Raw genomic sequence first — 21,916 nt, forward strand, 5'->3', positions numbered from 1 at the left:
CTCTCTGGCCACTTTCAGATCTCTATGTGTGGCCTCAGCTAGTCCAATCAGAGTGGCTTTGGGGAATGTGGTTGCCATGCTGTCATAAAGATATTCTCCTTTTTCTACTGGCTGTGGACAAGAAAGCTTGAAACACTTGGGCCTATTAGCTCTCAGCTTAGAATCAGAGTTAGATGTTGAAGACAGACTCAGGGAAGGCACCCCAGACACTGGAATCACGCTGGGCAGTATCATTCAATCCACTTGATCTACCCCTACCTGAAGCCCTTCTCATGGCTCTTTGAAAGCTAAGTTATTCTAACCAACATGTATGATACTCCCTGACCTCTTGCCCATGGCCCACATTGCTGATTTTTTGTGGTACTCTTTTCTGCCGAGCCTGGTCCCAGTCTCCAAACCCTCCTCAATGCCATCAAATAAAAGCATTAAAGAAAGCTGGTGTGAGGTGGAACCTACTTGTCATTTTTGCCTAGAGATGCAATTGGCTTGTGCTTAGAGCCTTGTGACCAGAGCTTTTATGGAACCTCCCAGCTCATGTCCTAGGTCAGTGTTCTCTATGGAAAAGAAAAGTGATCTAGGTAAAAGAAACCATTTGGATGCAGAAACACCTGGGTTTAAATCCTGACTCCATCACCTACCTGCTATTGAATGTGGGCCTATGCTTAATTTCACTAAACTTTCCCATCTCTGTGTGTTTAACCAGGATGAGAGCTTTTGCACTTATCTCAGAGGAGCTGTTTGTGAGGGTTAAATGCCCTGAAGATTGGTAAGGTCTCGGCACCAGGCTTGGTTCCACAGGAGGGGCTCAGAACAGTTCGCCATGAGGTTTGAGGTGGGAGGTAGGTTCTAGAAAAATAGGAGATAGGACACAGCCTCTCTGCCGTGGGATGCAGTGAATTCCATGAGAACAAATAGGCACCAGCATGCCAGCTTCAGACTAGCAGCTGACACCATGTCTGGGGACCAGTGGTCCACATGCATTTCCTCACTTGGCTTTGGCCATGTTCTGCATGACTTCCGCACTGGAAAATAAAGCTGCCTCTCCTTTGCTTCTCCCTTTGGCCCTGCTTCCTTCCAGGTCAAGCTTGCTGCTTCACAGGGATGCAAGAGAGGAGAGCTTCTCTGTACTTGGGAAAAGGCCCAGGGGCTCTGCGCTGGCCATGTCTTAGGACATTCACAGCTTCCCGCCATCCACAGGCTCTGCCCTGTATGAACTGGAATGGACAGTTCCTTAACTTCTGTCTGTCTGAGTCATCACTTCCAGGAAGAGTATCTGGTGCATTGTAGGAACTTAGTAGATATTTGTTGATTGGTTGAGTGGCTTTTCCTGTGCCTCAGTTTCCTTGGATGTCGAATGGGTTTAACACTAATATCCATCTTGCACACAGGTGTGAGGACAAGAGTGGGCACTCAGTAAAGGGTATTCAGGTGATTCTACACCAGCCCCAAGCCATGAACCCTCCTGAAGATGGTGAGACCAAAGAGAAGGCAGTAAGGGGAGGGACATAAATGGGGCCAAGGGGAGAGAAAAAGAGAAAGAAGAAGGAAGAGAAAGAGGGGAAGAAGAAAGGAGGGAGAGAGATGGGAAAGGAACAGATGAGGGTGTGGAGAGGTGAGGGAGAGAGAGGGAACAAGGTGGAGGAAAGAGACAGGGAGCAGCCAGAGACAGAGGTGTGTGCGTGTGCGTACATGTGTGTGTGTGTGCGTGTGTATGTGTGTGTGCGTATGCGCGCATGTGTGTGCGTGCGCATGAGCATACGTGTGTGTGTGGTCCTCTGCAATGTCTAATCTGGAACAAGATACCTTGGACAGCTCCTCTCCTGGCCGGTGAGCGGTGTGCAGAGTACGGTAGTCCGTAACAGGAGACAGCCTTTGCTCGTGGACACAGAGCACCGGATCTGTAGGTTCCTTTAAAAATTCAAGATGTTTGTGGAGTGTGTGCCTGCTCCTGCTTCACCTTCCTGCTGGGCAGGAATATTGCTGCCTGACCAAACTGAGGAAGCAATCACCTTTGGAGCAGAAGGATCCAGGCATCTAGCGGTCAGGCGTGTTCACACAGGTAGCAAACCTCTGCACCCAGCTTGTCTGGATGGACTAACGGCTCTACAGTCCTGCTGGCAGAGGTTCGAAGCCTTTGCCTGTCTCCACAGGGAGATGCCCGCCAATGTTCATGAAAAATAGTGCTTCTTGTATTTATTAGATCTTTTTTTTCAGCTCTCTCCCCTAGATTTCTCACATCACACACCTCGTGCCCAGATAATCAAGGTGGGTCCCTACACACCTTTCTCTCTTCTGTAGAATCAAACACCAATGCCTATACACCCACATTCAGGCCTTTCTGGGTTTTGTCAGTTGCCCTGTGTGTAACTTTTTCTATAACTTGTTTTACTCCTGAATAATTTTTTGTGCCAACGTATACATTTCTAACTCATTATTTTGAATGTGCTTTATCACAGTCCATGGTATGGATACACCACAGTTACATTCCCGCCCCCCTCCCCCCGCTTTATGGGGATATCATGGAAATATAACATTGTCGATATATGATACACCACAGTTTTATTCAACTGTTGTATTAAAAGACATTTCACTTTTTTTTTTTTTTGCCTTTACAGGGTTATCATAAAGATCCTCTGGATATATTCTTGTGATTTTTACTTTAAGGAATCCATTTTTAGGAATTTGTGGATCAGAATATGTCTATGTTCTTTTAAATTATACCTCTGCCTGATGGTTTTCCAAAAAGACTGTAGGAATTGACCTTCCTACCAGTTATAGGTGGAGTGTCATACTCCTACACTCCCCAGCACTGAGGATTATCACTCTTTCATCTTTTTCAAATCTGCGTGAGAAGCATCGTGCTGTTTAGCACGTGTGTAGTGTTTCACCATCAGTTTGTTTCCATTGTTCATTTCATTGATAGCTCCCTGACTATGAAAATGAAAGTGAAGTCGCTTAGTTGTGTCCGACTCTTTGCGACCCCATGGACTGTAGCCTACCAGGCTCCTCAGTCCATGCAAAATTACTGTAGTGGGTTGCCTTTTCCTTCTCCAGGGGATCTTCCCAACCCAGGGATCGAACCCGGGTCTCCCACATTGCAGGCAGACGCTTTACCATCTGAGCCACCAGAGAAGCCCATGACTATAGGTGTTTATTAATCATTGAGTTTTCCTGCTCTGGGACATCTTAAGAGTCTTTGACCTTCAGAGTCCTGAGTTGCGGAAAAGACCGTCTTGGCAGCCTGAACAGCAGGAAGGAGATGTGCTCGGAGTCAGAGTCCTGTGGTCCTGTAGTGGGTTTGGGGCAGCAGGGCAGGGGGACCACGAGTCAGGAGGGGTCAGGAGATTCCTTTGACACTGCCCCCTCATTCTTCTCCCCAGGGGTGACTCACTTACCTCTTTCTTTTTTAAAAAAAAATATTTTTATTTATTTGACTATACCGGGTCTTAGTTGTGGCATGTGGGATCTAGTTCCCAGACCAGGGATAGAACCCAGGCCCCCTGCATTGGGAACATGGAGTCTCAGTCACTGGACCACCAGGGAAGTCCCACTTACGTCTTTATTTATGGAGTGGGCACAAACGTTTGTTTTTCTCACTTCAAGTCAGAGCAGCTACGTGGGGCTGTGTTGCCATGTACAAAGTGTTTCAGAAGTTCATGTGCAGACTTGACTGGTACAATGGTCAGGTTTGGCTGCAGGCAGAGCTTTGCAAAACTGCCTTCAGGAATCAGGTCCTGCCTTTACACCGCTTCCTTTAAAGGCTTTCTACCCTGGTCTTAGTTGTCTTGTTTAAATGATGCCTTAAAATTATTTTGAAAACACCCCTTTTTTTCCATAATGTACCCAGGAGTAGCTACTGTTCCTCCTGCTTTTGCCAAAATGCAGTTAGGTTCTGGGCTAGAATGAATGACTCTAGGAGGGAAAGAAAGGGAGAGAGAGAGACAGAGACAGACAAACAGAAAGAGAGACAGAGAAGATGAACAAACAGAGACAGTGAGAGACAGGCAGGCAGAGAGAAACAAAGAGTCACAGAGTCAGGGATGAAGAGAAACACCTCTGAGCACACAAATCTCTGTGTAACTGATGTGAGGCTGGGGGTCAGGGTCCGTCAATGCCACGGAGAGAGGTCACAGCTGAGGGGGGCTGGCCATGCTCACTGGGCGAGGCGAGGCCTGCAGCAAGATGGAGAGTGAGGCTTCTCCCCAGAGGCACCTGCCGTCTAGCTCTTGTAGAAAGCAAGATGACAGTCGATGCGTAAAATAAAAATGTGCCTCTATTAACAGCTGCGTGGAAGAGGGACCTGGACAGGGTCCCCGACTGGCCGAAGCCGGTTCTGGGTGGGCCAAGCCGATGATGCCGTCCAGCGATCGGGCCTGTGTTTCCGTGTCCCCTCACCCCACCTGGCACATGGGCTTGGCCTGCCGTGAAGCAGAGGCTGAAACCTGCTGTGGTCTGGGAGCCGTGGTGTGGTCAGGAGGAGGGCTCCCGTCCTGGCCCCAAGGCTGCCGTCTTGGCAAAGTCTGCTAGCCAAGCTGGCCCTTGGCTGGCATCTGGCATCTTGGATTTCCAAAGGGTTTTCATTGTTCCCCAGCTGACCAGGGTGGGTTGCTGTGTCCAGACTTGTTTGTGCAAGCTATCTCATTGATGCAGACACCTGTTTTCCCCTGGGAGTCTGGAATTCTGGTCCATCCCAGACAGAGGTGCCTATGTGACCAGTTCCCAGTGAACCCTGGGCTCTGGGTCTCTACACGCTGTCACAGTCTGATGCTGCAGGAATTGTTTGTCCTGCGGGATTCCCCAGGAGACAATTCTGGATACTCTCTCCTAGTCCCCCACACCCCACCCTAGTGCGCTTTCCCTTTGCTGGTTCTGCTTCGTGTCCTTTGCTGTCTTAAATCATCATCCTGAGCACGACTGTGTCCTGAGTCCCATGATTGCCACTCTAAATATCTGTCTCCCTGGGGGGTGGTCTCAGGGACCCTGACCCAGAGCTGCTTTCATTCACTGAGAGCTGATCACACAGTTTGGATCAGGGATTCATGCAAAGCAGAGCAGATCATTCACTGTGACCTTCCCATCTTACCTGAGGGTTTGTCCAAACCAAGAAGATGGAAAAGAATGGGGGGAAAGGTGGCACCTGATGAAAAAGCCAAAATAATGTTTTAAAAGTCATTTACATGCACACATATAGCTGATTCACTTCGCTGTACAGCAGAAACTAGCACAACACTGTAAACAAGTTTACTTCAGTAAATTAAAAAGAGAGAGAAAAAAGTCCTTTAAGTGGAGATGAAAAAAGCAGACTTTCCCTGGCTAACGGGAACATGCCTTGGGCCACACTGAGACCTCTCTGGCCACTTTTCTCCTGGTCTGTGGAAGGTGAGGTCAGTGAGGCTCACAGGTGACTCTGTTCCCCATGCTAGGCAGACCCGCAGGCCATCCCAGGAGGTGCGATGTCTTCAGGCCTCTTCACAGGCTCAGAGATGTGCCAGTGCACCATGCCACCCGGGCAGCGTGACATGTCCTGGTCACCGCCCTCTCAAACTGTCCCCACGAACATCCAGATCACCACAGGTCCCATGGCTGAACTAAACTGGAGATGGCTTCTCAGAGGACGCACTGGACTGGCTGTGGGTACAATTTGCTGTTCAGTCCCTCAGTCGTGTCCCACTCTTTGCGACTCCATGGACTGTAGCACATCAGGCTTTCCTGTCCTTCTGCATTTCCTGGAGCTTGCTCAAACTCATGTCCATCGAGTTGGTGATGCCATCCAACCATCTCATCCTCTGTCGTATCCTTCTCCTCCTGCCATCAATCTTTCCCAGTATCAGGGTCTTTTCCAGTGAGTCGGCTCTTCGCATCAGGTGGCCAAAGTATTGGTGCAAAACAGCATCCAATCCCCGTTTCCCCAACCTTCTACTCAAGGAGCCTCCCCTCCATCTGGAGTTGTCTGTTGGAGTTCCGGGCATGACAGAGAACATGACAACCCAAGCATTTGAGCATCTCCTGCCAAGGCAGCAGCTGGACCCAGGTTCTATGTCCTGCTTGCCAGGCAACCACTCCTTGTCAACTGCACGATGAACAGGATTTCAGACAAGAATACACGACTTTCTATCATGTGTGGCTGGGGCTGGAAGAGAGCTGTTGGAGGAGAAACTGATCAGATTGCAGCTGCAGATGAGGGACCTTCTAAATCAAGTCTCTGTAAACCTTCTGAACTTCCCTCAGCCCTCACACTGCGTTCAGTCCATTCTGTAGGGGATGCCTTCAGGGCCAGGTCGCTTAAAGTCCATAATTTCTACCTGCAACCTGTATCTGACAGGTAGCATCTTCCATCCTAGGACCATAAGGACTGTTGATGATAAATAAAGCACCCTGGATGTCCGGTCTTCAGGTGGAGTGAAAGGTTAATGGTTCAGGAAGACAGTCCTGTGATTTCTCATGTGTCACAGGCTGTAACCCAAAGAGACTGAGGGAGGGACACAGAAGTGAACCCAAGAGGAGGTGGTGACTCCATGAAAGTCAAGGAGTGACATGAGAATCCTGGGAGAAGTTGGCACAGATGCTTATTGACTGGGGGCAGCGGGGCGGATCCTGGAAGCCCTGACTTTCCTGGATCCCGCAGTGCTGAGAAGTGATGCTGGCAAAATCCCAGGGTGGCTGGTGGTGCTGGGGCTTTAGAAGCTGAGTATAAGCTCCATTCCTTGGTTTCCTGGCTTGTGAAGTGTTTGGATCCATGACCCCCAAGGCGCTTTTTGTTGAACCTTCTGCATCAATCAGGTTAGAGCCTTTAGAACAAAGTGAACAAACTCTAAACAGTCATCTGTCAGCTAGGATTTCTAACAGATGCGTATTTCTGAAGCATCATAGGTATCCTAGTGGTGGTGCATGATTGACACTGAATTTAGAGGAGGCAAGACTTTTTGTTTAATGAGTCACAAATGTGTATTAATACTGTCTGGTAGAGTGCTAGAAAATGTTACTTTGTTGTTACCCTTTTGTTTTTGCTTATCAAAAAGACAGGAGTTCACTGATTTAAAAATCTAAATATATGCAAGCACAAAGAGATAACCAGAGCAGAGCTCTAAAACGTGACTTGCAGGAGGAGGGGGAGCTGGTTAGGGACTCCAGCATGAGAGGAACGATGTATCAGCAGGGCATTTGATGTTTTCCGCCCAATGGAAAGGCAGGGAGCCAGATCCTAATCCAGCCTTGAAAAGGCAGCCGAAGTAGACTTGTTCCTTCCCTGGATGGCTGGGGGTGAGAACCAGGTGAGTCCCACACCCAAGCTGCAGCACTGACCTTGCGTCCAACAACAATGGCCAGCAGAGGGGTAGCTCTTTCCCTCTGCAGTCTGACTTCCTTCTCCTCCCAGAAGCACTCCCCCAGCTCTAGCTGGGGTCCCACCCAACAAACTTCTAGGCTTCAGATTGCCCTCTCCAACCCCAGAGGGACCCAATCATACCAAGTGGCCTGGCCTGGAAAGTCTCTTTGACCTGCAAGGTTGAAACTTCCCTGAAATACCCAGACACCAGGGTAGCCAGAAGGTTGCTTGCAAACGGCTGGTGGATTGTGATTGCGTGACCCCAGGTGGGGCTGGTTCACTCAGGACCATAGAAATGATGCTCCTGAGATGTATCACTGCATCTCTGCATCCCTGCCTGGCATCCCACCTCTCCTCCTAAAGGGCCTTGGTTCCCGCTGTATCTCATCTCTTCCCCCTGTGTGTACAGCTTTAGTTATCGCTGTACAGGTAGCTCATCCACCCACTGGAGAAACTAGTTTTCTAGAGGTTCTTTTTGCCAGATTTTTCTGTTTCCCACCCAGGTACTGGGGCAGGGGGTGGGGCTTGATATGTAAGCTTGACCAAGTGGGTGCTTTTGTTTGGAACTCTGAATCTTTGTGGATGGCGTAAGGGGAAAAGTCAACAGTTGGAGAACGTTTATTTCAATAGCAAGTTCCTGGGTTGGGGGATAGGAACTTTCTAGCAGTTACAAAACTGCCAAAAAAGCAGGGGCCGCCCTCTGCTTCCTGAGCCTGGTTCTCCAACCTTTCTTTTTGTTAAAATACAATTTTTAAAGATTACACTCCATTTCTAGTTATAGTAAGTCCACACATACAAACCTTCAAGTTGCAAACTTTCGAAGATACAAACTTGCATCGGGTTCCAGCAAGGAACCAGAACCTGTGTTCCATCAACATCAGGCGTGAGTGATATTGCAGCTTGTCCTCCGTCTCCTATTGCTGACCATCCTTCAGCTCTACCATCTCCCACCTCCACTCCCTCCTCCAGTCAGTAACTCTTCTTGCCTGTTTACTTGATGCCAGCCCCTGGATGCCAGTTGTCGGACTGTATTATTGTACTTTTCAAGGTCCTCTACTGTAAGATTAAATTTTTCCTTATTGTTTTTATGTATGTATTATTTGTTTGAAAAGTATTATAAACCTATTATGGTATAGTACTATATAGCCTATTGTGTTAGTTGGGTACCTAGGCTAGCTTTGTTGGACTTAATAAATTGGGCATATGAATACACTCTCAAAACAGAATTCGTTCGTATGTAGGGGACTTACTATATTATAAAATATTGGCTATATTCCCCGTTTTGCATAATACATCCTTGTAGGCTATCTTCCATTTTTTTCTTTCATCTCCTGTGTGTTCCCACTTCCTCCCCATAAAGCCCCTTGCTAATGAAGTCAGCCACAGTTTGGTTTCTTTTCTGTTGCTTGCACCCAGTATAGAGCCTAAGCTGCTGGAATGGTGGTGCTTCATTTCGGTCAGAGTTGAGACAAGAGGCCAGAAGGGAGTGAACGCAGCCCTGGCTGGGTGGGTTCCTCGGCAGGCTCCCCTGCCCGGCTGCCCTGTGCTGTCTGATCAGGGCATCCTCCTTGCTGGGGAATTGCCTGTGTCTGACTCACTCTGAGGCTGAGCTTGGAGAAACAGTCACCTATAAGGATGACTTAAAGAGCTGGTGTTTTCATACCTCTTGCAAAGAAACTCACAGGAGATGATCAAAGCATCATGAATAAGCAATGTGTTCATGTTGAGTGTGTGGAAACATGGTCTTGGTCTGAAAACGTTGCAGAAATCCTGTGAAAGAAATCTACAAGTGCTCGGAGGTGACGATTAGCTGGGGCTGTGTGTGGTGAATGTGAGGAAGTCAATCAAATGGGTGATACCGTCTATCAGATATAATCCTGACTGGCTGGTACATTGTGATCTGAGCCCATGCTATCATCTGGAGAGCTCTTTCTCTCTCTTTAGAAGGAGCGTGGTCAGCCCCTTCAGGAGAATTTTTTAGGTGCTCAAATGCTCTGCACGTGCTTGTCACAGGATGTGAACCACATTGATGTAGAGACGCTAAACCTGGCTGAGGAGCCTCATCTCAGCAACTGCGGCTGGTAACTTGGGACAAGCCGGGTTTCCACGAAAGAATCGGAGTCCTTTGTCATGGTGACTTGGACTCTCTCCTGTAGCCATTCGCTTCAGTTGCTTCAGTTGTGTCCAACTCTGTGTGACCCCATAGATGGCAGCCCACCAGGCTCCCCAGTCCCTGGGATTCTCCAGGCAAGAACACTGGAGTGGGTTGCCATTTCCTCCTCCAATGCATGAAAGTGAAAAGTGAAAGTGAAGTCACTCAGTCATGTCCGACTCTTTGCGTCCCCATGGACTGCAGCCCACCATGCTCCCCCGTCCATGGGATTTTCCAGGCAAGAGCACTGGAGTGGGTTGCCATTGCCTGTAGCCATTACATATTTTATTTTTGACTTCGCTTAAGCAAAAGTCATCCTTTTGCACCGGGACAAAGGTCTGTCCAGGTCGTGATTTGAAACTGAGAAATATTGATAGGTTCTAGACTGTCTCAAGTTCATAGTCTGTAGCTTGCTGTGAAGATATTCATTTTCACAGGCACACTTTGAGATAAGGTTTGGCCGAAAGCCACCAACAAACAGTCTTGCTATGAAAGAGAAGACACTTAGTGGAATTCCTTTTGGAAATGACTCCCTCAGCCTCTGCCTCTCCAATCCACACTCCTCCCCAAACCTGCCACAGCCGTGAAAGCCTGCTTTTGTGGATGGAGCTAAGAAGCTATGCAAATGAATGAATCCTTCCTACGAGCCATCTTGGGCATCTCCGGAAATGCAGATCTTCCTTTCTTGCGACCTCTTCTGGGCAATTAGTGGTGGAAACATTGTGAAATCGTGGCTCTCTCAAGAAATCAACATTCTCAGGATTATTTTTCTTTATCACTGTCGTTAATTTTTTTTTTTTTTTTAAAGAAAAGTGTAGAGGAGAAAATAACACATGTGGAATTCCCATCACAGAGATTCCCAAAAGCTATATTTTAGTGTATTTGCTTGCAGTTATTATTTTTTTAATTAATTTTGTTTTTTTTTTTTGGCTATACCTGGCACCTTGCAAGTTCCCAGACTAGAGATTGAACCCAGGCCATGGCAGTGAAAGCTCAAAATCCTAACCACTAGGCCACCAGGGAACTCCCGCCTCCAGTTATTTGTGTTGTCTATACTTTTAAATAGTCACACATTGCCCTGGCTTTTTGAAACTTTTTTCTAAAAAATCTAGTTACCTGTGCTATGCAGTAGGACCTTGTTGTTTATCAACTTTTTCTCTTTTTAAAAATGTGAAGTACAGTTGATTTAGAATGTTGTGTTATTTTCAGATATACAGCAAATTGATTCATATATATATATATATATATATATATATATATATTCAGATTCTTTTCCATTATAGGTTATTACGATATATTGTGTATAGTTCCCTGTGCTATACAGTAGGACCTTGTTGGTTATGGATATTATATATAGTGGCATATATATATATTAATATATATTGATCCCAAATTTCTTAAACTTTTGCTTATGAAAATTTTCATCCATACTGAGAAATTCAAAGCATAGTACAATCACCCCTAGCAGACACACCATGTAGATGCAATCATTTTAAAAACTGTCACATTTGGTAGTCTGCTTGTCTATCTATATGCTTATCTATCAATCTATCATCTATTTTGAATGAACTAATTCAAAGATACAGATATGGTGCCACTTCTTGACTTTATTATGTATCATCCTAAAGTAAGATTATTTCCAAAATGACCATAATATCATGCTCATATCTAAAACTTCCATCATTCTCCAATATTACCTAATATCCAGCCCATATTCAAAAGTTCTTAGTTGTTTCTAGGATATATTTTTATCCCTTAAAAAAATTAAACTAGGATCCAATCCAACTTTACATGTTATATTGACTGCTATGAATTTTTAGTCTTTTAGTTGAAAACACTTTTTCCTACAGACCATTGATTTATTGAAAAGACCAGATCAATTGTACGTTTTGCCTTTCAAAGTAAATCAAGCATAATGAATAAAGCTAAATTCCTCTTTAATTTATAGAGTCACCTCAATATCCACCCCAAACCCTAGATGCATCCACTATGTTATTAGGATATTGAATATCCTTCCAAATTTTAAAATGAAAGTGAAAGTCACTCAATCATGTCTGACTCTTTGTGATCCCATGGACTATACAGTCCATGGAATTCTCCAGGCCAGAATACTGGAGTGGGTAGCCATTCCCTTCTCCAGGGGATCTTCACAACCCAGGGATCGAACCCAGGTCTCTCACATTGCAGGCAAATTCTTTACCAGCTGAACCACAAGGGAGGCCCAATTTTAAGATACAGTTTTACATATATCTAGGGACCTACATCTCTAGAACCATCTATCTCCTTGGAAAATATATGGTGTTTTTTAAATGTAGATTTTTTCATAGATACATCACACTGGGCATGTGATTCCTTATGCTGCTATTCTCACCCTGCCTTACTTTTGGGAGATGTATTGGGGTTGATGAAATGTCCTTATTCATCTCAGTATTGGGTTTTGCCATTTTCTGTGATGGACATTCTTATGCATCTCCCTTCACACAGCTATGATGGCTGTAAGAGTTGGTATTTGGGCCGTGCCTGGTGCAGAATGACTGTAAATGCACATGAAGCTTTGCTCACCTCCCTCTGTACAGCCCAGTTGCTGAGGACCCCTGCCTGAAACAAAGACAGGAAGCTCTGGAGACCTTTCTTGGCCAGAGGCTACAGTAATAAAGTGCTGCCTCTTTAACCCATGTCCTTGATGTTGTATGTGGCTGAAAGGATCACTGCAAGCTTCTGTAGGGGCTTCACTAGTGGCTCAGTGGTAAAGAATCCACCTGCAATGCAAGAGACATAAGAGATGCGGGTTCGATCCCTGGGTTGGGAAGATCCCCTGGAGGAGGGCCTGGCAACCCACTCCAGTACTCTTGCCTGGAGAATCCCATGGACAGGGCAGCCTGGTGGGGCTATAGTCCTTAGGGTCGCACAGAGTTGGACATGTCTGAAGTGACTTCATGCATGCAAACTTCTGTAGGGATTATGTCATACTTATTTGCATACTGAACACATAGTAGCCGCTATTGGTTAAATATTTAACTGAATTAATTAATGTTTCTCCAAAGAGGGGCTTTCTGAACAACAGGATCCAGTTCTCTGATCTTCCCCTTTGGGACTCAGGGCTGTGGAGTATGTTTTTGAGGAAGCAGATCAATAACTGTATCCCTGGTTCCACAGGCATAAAGAACCCAGGATGAATCATGAGTGACTTTGAAGATAAGCACTGTGTGTGTGCTGGGAGATAATTGTATTTCAGAGCTCATAAACCTCTCCCCAAACACCGAGGCCTCTAGACTGGGCTAAACGATGCCTGGGAGCTCAGCACCACTGTCATAACAAAACTCAATTAAGGCATCAAGCTGAAAGCCAGGCTGGACAGTAAATTAATTTTTAATCCATGGATATCACGCACTTTTCAGCATGATGGATGTGCAACAACCCAGCGGCTGCCAATCCAACAGGAAATAAAATAGATAATCACATTCGCCACAGTGGGTCTGTCTCTCCCCAACCTTAGCATGAGTGGTGGCCCTGGGACTCCAGGCAGCTGGGAGGGTTTGTCTGAGCCACTCAAGGTCAAGAATCCTGGTGACTTGAGCTCATTCTGTTCAGGTAGTGATCTTAATGAATGCTAGTGGTTCTCCTAGTTAGTTAAACCACATAGTGAATTGGCTCTGACAGTAAGAGGGTTTTGTTTGTATTGTTTGTCGCTAAATTGTATCTCTTTTGCAACCCCGTGAACTGTAGCCCTCCAGGCTCCTTTGTCCATGGGATTTCCAAGGCAAGAATACTGGAGTGGGTTGCCTTTTCTTACTCCAGGGGATCTTCCCGACCCAGGGATTGAACGCCAGTCTCTTGCATTGTAGGCAGATTTGTTACCATCTGAGCCACCAGAGAAGCCCCATTAAGAGTGTTGCTGCTGCTGCTGCTGCTGCTAAGTTGCTTCAGTCGTGTCCGACTCTGTGTGACCCCATAGATGGCAGCCCACGAGGCTCCCCCATCCCTGGGATTCTCCAGGCAAGAACACTGGAGTGGGTTGCCATTTCTTTCTCCAATGCATGAAACTGAAGAGTGAAAGTGAAGTCGCTGAGTCTTGTCCGACTCTTAGCGACCCCAGGGACTGCGGCCCACCAGGCTCCTCTGTCCATGGGATTTTCCAGGCAAGAGTGCTGGAGTGGGGTGCCATTAAGAGTGTTACCCAAACCTAATTCCAAAACAGACTTATCATTCAGTGAAAGGCATGAGTGCCCACCCAGGGGAGTCTGGTTTTGCAGTAAATGTCTGGGTCAGGTTCTGGCAGGAAATGAAGGACCCATTCAACTAGGGTTTTAGAGAGACCACAGTGGCTATTTATAGATGTGTGGGCATGGTTAGGAGACCCAGTAGGAGGCGGTGATACAGGCAGGATCTGGCAACAATAGGGGGCTGTTATCATCCATAAACTCCAAGGGGGAGAAGCAGCCATGGAACAGCTTGGCTGACTCCTGTAGCTGAAGAAGGGGTCATCTGACAGAAATTGTGGCCATGAAAAGAAGAAACTTTCTCCAGGACCATGGAAAGCAAGCAGGCTCAGAGGAATAAGAACTCTGATCTTTCTTTCTGACCACCCAGTGATTGCCTGCTAGTCCTCCTGTGACTGAATCCAGCCAGATGGATGCCATAGGATAAGGAAGCCAGCCAAGTGATGGAGCCCCGGAGGTCAGCTCCCCATCCCAAGGCATAGGGCAGAGTGGAGGACAGAATGGGAGTGAAAGGAGAATCATTCATAGAGTAGGTCATATACCAATATGTGAGTGGAACCAGAATCCTACTGTTAGCAGATTCTTTCCAAAAATGTCTGTAAAAATATTTCCTGTCCCACCTGCTCTTCTGCAGTGTGACCAGTCCCTCCATGTCCAGAGTTGGAGACCATTTTTCCAGCCCTGGAATCCAGTGAATCCTGTGATCATTTTAATAGAATAGAGATTTCATGCTGTTTTGGGATGGTGTGTTTAACTGGCCTGTTGGCTTCCATTTCCTGGAAGTAAAAAAGTGCAACTCCCCTGAGTGCACCATGCTGAGAGATGCAAGCCAAGTGGAAGAGAGTCAGAGACAGACAGATCGAGCACCACCAAGGCACGGACACGGGAGTGGAGCGTCCTCCTCGCCTACCTCCTGTCTTCCCGATGCCATGTGGAACAGAGATGAACCACCCTCTGAGCCTTTCCTGAATTCCTGGACTGGATGACCCTAAGCAAAAGAGATGGTTGTTTTTGGTCAGTTTTGGAGTTGTCTGTGATACAGCAACAGAATATAGAAACTACTGATAGGGAACTGATGGAATGGGCGTGAAACACACATGTGAGAAAAGCATTCTTTAAGGAATCTGCTCCTTGTATTTATCAGTTTGATGGCTTTGCTTTGGCATGAACAAAAACACAGTTTAATCGAAATATGCCTAGATGTCCATCAACATGGAGGAATGGATAAGGAAGATGTGGTACATATATACAATGGGATATTACTCAGCCATAAAAAAGGAATGAACCTGGCTCATTTGTTTTGATGTGGATGGACCTAGAGACTGTCATATACAGTGAAATCAGTCAGAGATAGAAAAAACAAATATCATATATTAACTCATATGTGAAATCTAGAAAAATGGTACAGGTGATCTTATTTGCAAAGCAGAAACAGAGACACAGATGTAGAGAACAAACATATGGACACCAAGGGGGGAGGAGGGGATGGGATGAATTGGGAGATCAGTATTGACATATATACACTATGGATACTATGCATAAACTAGGTGACTCACGAGAACCTACTGTGCAGCACAGGGAGCTCTATTCAAGTGCTCTGTGGTGACCTAAATGGGAAGGAAGCCCAAAAGAGAGGGGATATATGGATACATATAGCTGACTGACCTTGCTGTTCAGTGGAAACTAGCAACACTATCAGAGAAGACGATGGCACCCCACTCCAGTCCTCTTGCCTGGAAAATCCCACGGACGGAGGAGCCTGGTGGGCTGCAGACCATGGGGTCTCGAAGAGTCAGACACGACTGAGCGACTTCACTTTCACTTTTCACTTTCATGCATTGGAGAAGGAAATGGCAACCCACTCCAGTGTTCTTGCCTGGAGAATCCCAGGGATAGGGGAGCCTGGTGGGCTGCCGTCTATGGGGTCACACAGAGTCGGACACGACTGAAGTGACTTAGCAGCAGCAGCAATACTATCAAGCAACTATATGCCAATAAAAAATTAATTAAAAATAAAAGTATTGAAATATGTAGTTCCTGTTTAATGTTTATATTTATAATCAAAATATAATACACTATGACAACATACATCATTAAGAAGCCTATAGCGAAAAAACAATCTCTTTTTCTTCTTTTTTAAAGACATGCTTCCTCATCTTTCAGTTATATGAGTATTTGGATGAACTACAAACAGTTATCTATGGAAGTCTCAGTTGTTTAAAAATTAACTGCCTGTAATTTTTTTATTTCACAAAATTTTAAATTCCTTTCTTGAAATCAGGGGTGATTTCACTACTTCACTTTTAAAAATAATCCCGAGGCAATAAACTGCCCCTATTTGAATGGGAAATGTTGCCATGTGTATATACCCAGGACACAATCATCAGTATCAAGAAAGTAGAGGAAGTTTCTTTCTATCCTCGCTTTACTAGGAGTTGTTATCAGAAATGAATATTACAATTTCTCAAATGCTTTTTTGGGTGTCTTTTGAGATGATCATATGATTTTTCTTTTTATTGTATTGTATTACATTGACTGGTTTTTCATATGTTAAATTAACTTTCCACTTCTGAGACAAACTCTGTGTTACCATTTATAGATATCTTCTTGGATTCAATTTGCTACATCTTTATTTATAACTTCTGTGTTTATGAGACATATGTCCTATAGTTTTCTTGTATTATCCTTGTCTGAGTTAGTATCAGGGTGATGCTGGCCTCAAAGAATGAGTTGGGTAGTGTTTCCTCCCCTTCAATTTTTTGGGGAACAATTTGTGAAGAATTGAGATTATTTTGTCCCTAAGTATGTGTGAGAATTCATCAGTGAAGCTGTCTTTGGCTGGGGTTTTCTTTGTGGAAAGCCTTTGACTACAAATTACATTTCTTTAATAAATGTGGAGCTACTCGAGTGATGTATTTCTTCTTGAGAGGACTTGGTCACTTGGGTCTTTCAAGGAATCTATCCATTTTGTCTAAGTTATTTTGTACTGAAATATTTGGTTTGGTTATATAGTTTGAATATCCGTGAAAAACCAGATTGCAAAGAGCAGGGGACATGATGGCACAGGAGTATCAGTGGTTCCTAAAATGTGTGTCCATATTTCATTTCACAAATGTTTATTGAGCACTTACTATGTCCCAGGTCCTGCTTTAAGCACTGGACTATGACAGCAAATAGAGCATAAAAGTCAATGGGTCAATGGTTTGAGGCTTCTGCACTTTGTGTACCAGTGGGTTTACTCTTCACAGTTTCCCTTCAATGGGAGGAGGGACTACTGAATGGTGGTCATGAATGTCAGCTTTAGACCTTCTCTTCTGGGTTCAGATCCCAGCCTTGCAGCTTCTGAGCTGTGTGTCCCTGGGCAAGATTCTCTGAGCTGGTTCCTCACCTGTGCAGTGGGGGCTAATCATGCCTGCTACTTGACTTTGTGAGTATTACATGAGAAAATGCAAGTCATGCCCTCGATAGAATGACTGGCATACAGTAAGTGCTCAGTAAATGCGACCCTCATCTTTCGAGTGGGTTTGCAGATATCTGTTTACTGTTCTCCTGCCTGCTTGCTCCACGTGCTTGTGAATTTAAAAAGCAAACCTGCTGGCTAGTTAGAACTGTATGCGAATGAAGAGTCAGTAGGTGCTGAGTGAGGGTCTGACATGGGCTTCTCAGAAGCAAACTGCATAAAGTCAGGGACACAGTTTTGCCACCTCTGCTCTGGTGACTCAGAGGTCTTTCTTGCCAACCTCTTGGCCAGCATGGTGTTTTCAGATAGGCAAGGTAGTGTTGAAGCAGATTTTCAGGAAGAAGAGGGGTCACGCGGTATAAATATCAGATTTCTGTTGAGTTGGTAAATGTCAGCAATTTTCATGCTGTGCACATTGAGTCCTTCAGTTCCAAACCCACTCGTGCACTTTATTTCTGAAATGAAAGTCATTGCCACACACCTGTCGGAGGTGTCTCCTCTCCTCTCTGGCCAGCAGGTGTTTGCCCTCCTTGGTGTGTGAGGGAGTGCTGTCTTGCAGCCAAAATCTCGAGGTGATATTTTCCCTTCCTTCCCTTTGGTATAGGAACAGGTACGCCTGCCTCTAACACGAGGCTCTTGCTATTTCCAAAGCAACTGCCGCTGTTAATTATTCAAGGCAATTGGGAGTGTTTTCTGAATGATGTGATTGTAATAGCCTGAGTTTAGCCGAAGGTACAGATGGAGTTCTGAGCAGGTCTGCTGTGAGAGGCTGTGTGTGATGGTTTGTGAGCACAGACTCTGGAGCTAGGCTTAAGGTGTGTGTGTGGGGGTCCAGTCCGGTCTTTGACCCCGTTGAGCTGTGGGTCTCTGGACGTGTTGTTTAACTTTGCTGTGCTTTAAGTTGGTCATGGGTGATACCAGCTTGTGCCTATTTTATAGGGTAGTTACAGGCATAAAGGCGTTAATAATACTGGTGAAGCATTCGCATAGTACCTGCAAGTATATAAAGTTTAACAGGCACGCACTGTGATCATTATGGTAACTGTTGACGCTGTGGGTCATTTCGTTTCTACCGGGGACAGTAGTTTGCTCAGGACATTGTCAGGACATCCCAAACCTAGATAGAAGATGATTTCCAGTTAAAATCAAATCCAAAATATCTCTGAGAGTTTGATACATTAGAACAGTGGTTTTCATGGACTTCCCTGGTGGTCAGTGGTTAAGACTCCACACTTCTACTGTAAGGGGTACGGATTTGATTCCTAGTCGAGGAAGTAAGATCCTACATGTCTCACAGAACAGCTGAAATGTAATTAAAAAAAAAACAAACAGTGGTTTTGGACTATGAATCATGGAAGAAGTATACAAGGAGATGTACACACATACCATGCTTAAAAGATAAGTGTCATGAAAGTACACCTGCCTTTCCATGTGCAGTCCAGTCTGCGGGTTTCTAGTCCACGCACGCTCAGTCATGTCTGACTCTTTGCGACCCCATGGACTGTAGCCCGCCAGGCTCCTCTGTCCATGTAGTTTTCAAGGCAACAGTACTGGAGTGGGTTGCCATTTCCTTCTTCGGGGTCTATTCCATTCCATCCTACTTTATACTCTTCTGTTTTGTTTACAAAATACTGGTCATGACCCACTAAACGGATGTCACAGCCTGATGAGCTGTGCATCACATTGCACAGGGCATCTCCCTAGAAAGAGGCCTGCCTAAGAGATCTGCCAAATGGTGATACATTAGGATCGGGGGCCAGGTACCCGCCACCACAGCCTGACCAAAAGATAACCTGCCACTTTGGGCAAGACCCTCCCCTAAGCTGAGAATCAGCCTGCCTTGGAAAATTGAAGAAAGGAATATCAGATCAACTCCTGTTTGAGTGTCTACAACAGACAACTTATACTTTCCTTACTGCCCCCACCAAAACATTATAGGAATAAAAAGAAATTATGAGTGTCAAGGGTAACAGCCTTCTGGTGTTATAAATCACCTAAGCAACAGTATCATGGGGATAAAGTTTGGCGCTGGAAGAAATTTCTCCAGCGAGCTACTGGGAGAGAACTCTCATAACGTTCAAAGTAGTTTTAAAACAATACGAATGAACTTTTTTACAAAAGAGAAACAGACTCACAGACTTGGAGAAGAAGTTATATTTACCAGGAGAGACGGGTTCGGGGAAGGGTAGTTAGGGAGTGTGGGAATCACATGTACACACTGCTATGTATGAAATAAAGAAGGACCCACTGTATAGCGCAGGAAACTGCTCAATACTCTGTAATAATCTAAATAGGAAAATAATTTGAAAATGGATAGATACACTTCTATGTATAACTGAATCACTTCGGTGTACACCTTAAACCAACACGACATTGTTCATTAACTACACTCCAGTATAAAATAAAAGTTAAAAAATGTAGTTCACTGAAAACTCAAAATGTAGAGATTGGGCCATGAAGATACACGGTGTTCTTGAGATTCGGGAGGAGCAATTCTTGACAATTTCATAGTTATTTTTCCATTAGCCATGATACGAGGGATTTCCAACCAGCGACGCATCAGCTGAATCCTGCCCTCAGACAAAGGCAGCCTACTTCACATTCGTAAGATAATTGCTAACGTTTTCAAATTGAGAGAACTCACATAAAAGTCAGGCTTTCCAACTGTTCTTGAAAAGTCAGATGTGCCCCGCAGGACTTAGATTGTCCCTGGGAACACAGAACCCGTCTCACACTGCCATCCAGCCTGCAGGGCATATAACCTCTCCTCTTCTTATCGTCACCAAGGGTGCACTTTCTGACCTCTCAGTGGCTAAGCTTCACTTCCTGCTGAGAAAACTTTTCATTTTTCCCTGCTGAAGCTGCAGAATCAGATTACTGCATAGTCCATGTTCTAGGCAATTCTGGGTATAATAAGCACTATCTCTTATTCTGGAGACTCAAGTGTGTTTATTATGCATCCCCAGTGTACTTGGAGACATCACTTTGCCAACAAAGGTCCGTCTAGTCAAAGCTATGATTTTTCCAGTAGTCACGTATGGATGTGAGGGCCGGACCATGAAGAAGACTGAGTGCTGGAGAACTGATGTTTTTGAATTGTGGTGTTGGAGAAGACTCATGAGAGTCCCTTGGACAGCAAGGAGATCCAACCAGCAAGGAAATCAACCCTGAATATTCATTGGAAGGACTGTTGCTGAGGCTGAAGCTCCAATACTTTGGCCACCTGATGCAAAGTGCTGACCCTTTTCCAAGAGATCCTTTTCCAAAGGGTCATTGGAAAAGACCCTGATGCTGGGAAAGACTGAGGGCAAAAGGAGAAGGGGTGGCAGAGGATAAGATGGTTGGATAGCATCACAGACTCATTGGACGTGTATCTGAGCAAACTCTGGGACATAGTGGAGGACAGGAGCCTGGTGTGCTGCAGTCCATGGGGTCACAAAGAGTCAGACATGACTCAGCAACTGGACAACAACAAGTGTGCTTGGCACTCTGCCTACCACCGGGTGTGTTGTGCGGGCGACCAGGGGAACACAAGCATGGTCCCCTTGAATCTTCCCCTGAATGGGGAAAGAGGTAGTGATGTAGCAATGATGTATAAACGTGGAAGATGCCATAGGGATGAGGGCAGGCTGCTGTGAGAGTTAGTGGAGAAAAGAGACCTCTGTAAGCTTCGTAGGGAGGCTAGATGTTAAGTGACTTCAACACACACACATGGTGATATGTGATGAATATATTCATTAGCTTGACTGTGATCAGTTCACAACGTATATGTATATAAAGGCATCAGTTGTACACCTTAAACACATATAATTTTATTGTCAATTATACCTTAAAATTTTTTTTAATTGAAGAATAGTTGATTTACAATGTTTCGGGTGTACAGCAAAGTGATTCAGTTTGCTATACATATATATATATGTATATTTAATATTTTCGCTCAATTGTGTCTGACTCCTAGCGACCCCCTGGACTGCAGCCCACCAGGCTCCTCCGTCATGGGATTTGCCAGGCAAGAGTACTGGAGTGGGGTGCCATTGCCTTCTCTGATTTAATATTTAATGTGTATTAAATATTGTATTTAATAATGTGTATTAAATGTATGTTTATATACATTTGCATATAAATATAATAATGTATATTTAATGTATATTAAATATGTATACATACACATTTATATTTAATATATATATTCTTTTTCAGATTCTTACAAGTAGTTACAAGATACTAAGTATAGTTCCCTGTGCTGTACAGTAGGTCTTTGTTGTATATAGTAGTGTGTGCCTGTTAATCCCAAATTTCCGATTCATCCCTCTCTCCCATCAATTATACTTTGATAAGGCTAAACAAACACCAAAGAACAGAGCCTCCTCAGGAGGTAACCCTTGGGTTAAGGCATCAAGGATGGGTGGAAATCAGGAAGAATATTCCAGGAAGAGGAAACAGCACAGGAGTGAACAGGTGCCCTCAAGGGACTGAGAACACTTGGAGGATTTGGAGTCTGTTCTAACAGCCATGGGGCCCTGGGAGGATTTTAAGCAGAAAAACAGAATGACTGGATTTGGGTGTTTCAAGTTCCCTCCGTCTGCAGAATAAAGAATGAAACCAGAGGTCAAGGGTAGAAGGATGGTGGGGAGGGTGGGGAGTGGGGGAGGGACGGATGGGGGTTTGGGCTTAGCAGATGCATAGTATACCCAGGGATTGAACCCACATCTCTCATGTCTCCTGCATTGGCAGCGGGCTTCTTTATCACTAGTGCCACC

At 45.2% G+C, this 21,916-nt stretch overlaps 2 protein-coding genes across 9 annotated transcripts in view; both read left to right on the forward strand.

Moving 5' to 3' along the window:
- The window catches only part of STX2 (syntaxin 2), a 271,361-nt gene that overhangs the window by 184,806 nt on the left and 64,639 nt on the right, over nt 1-21,916 (forward strand). The gene's annotated exons all lie outside the window — the stretch shown is intronic.
- RIMBP2 (RIMS binding protein 2) overlaps nt 1-21,916 on the forward strand; it is a 222,023-nt gene that overhangs the window by 7,884 nt on the left and 192,223 nt on the right. The window lies entirely within an intron of this gene.

This window comes from Bos indicus, chromosome 17 (assembly GCF_029378745.1).
Source record: "Bos indicus isolate NIAB-ARS_2022 breed Sahiwal x Tharparkar chromosome 17, NIAB-ARS_B.indTharparkar_mat_pri_1.0, whole genome shotgun sequence".
NCBI lineage: Eukaryota > Metazoa > Chordata > Mammalia > Artiodactyla > Bovidae > Bos > Bos indicus.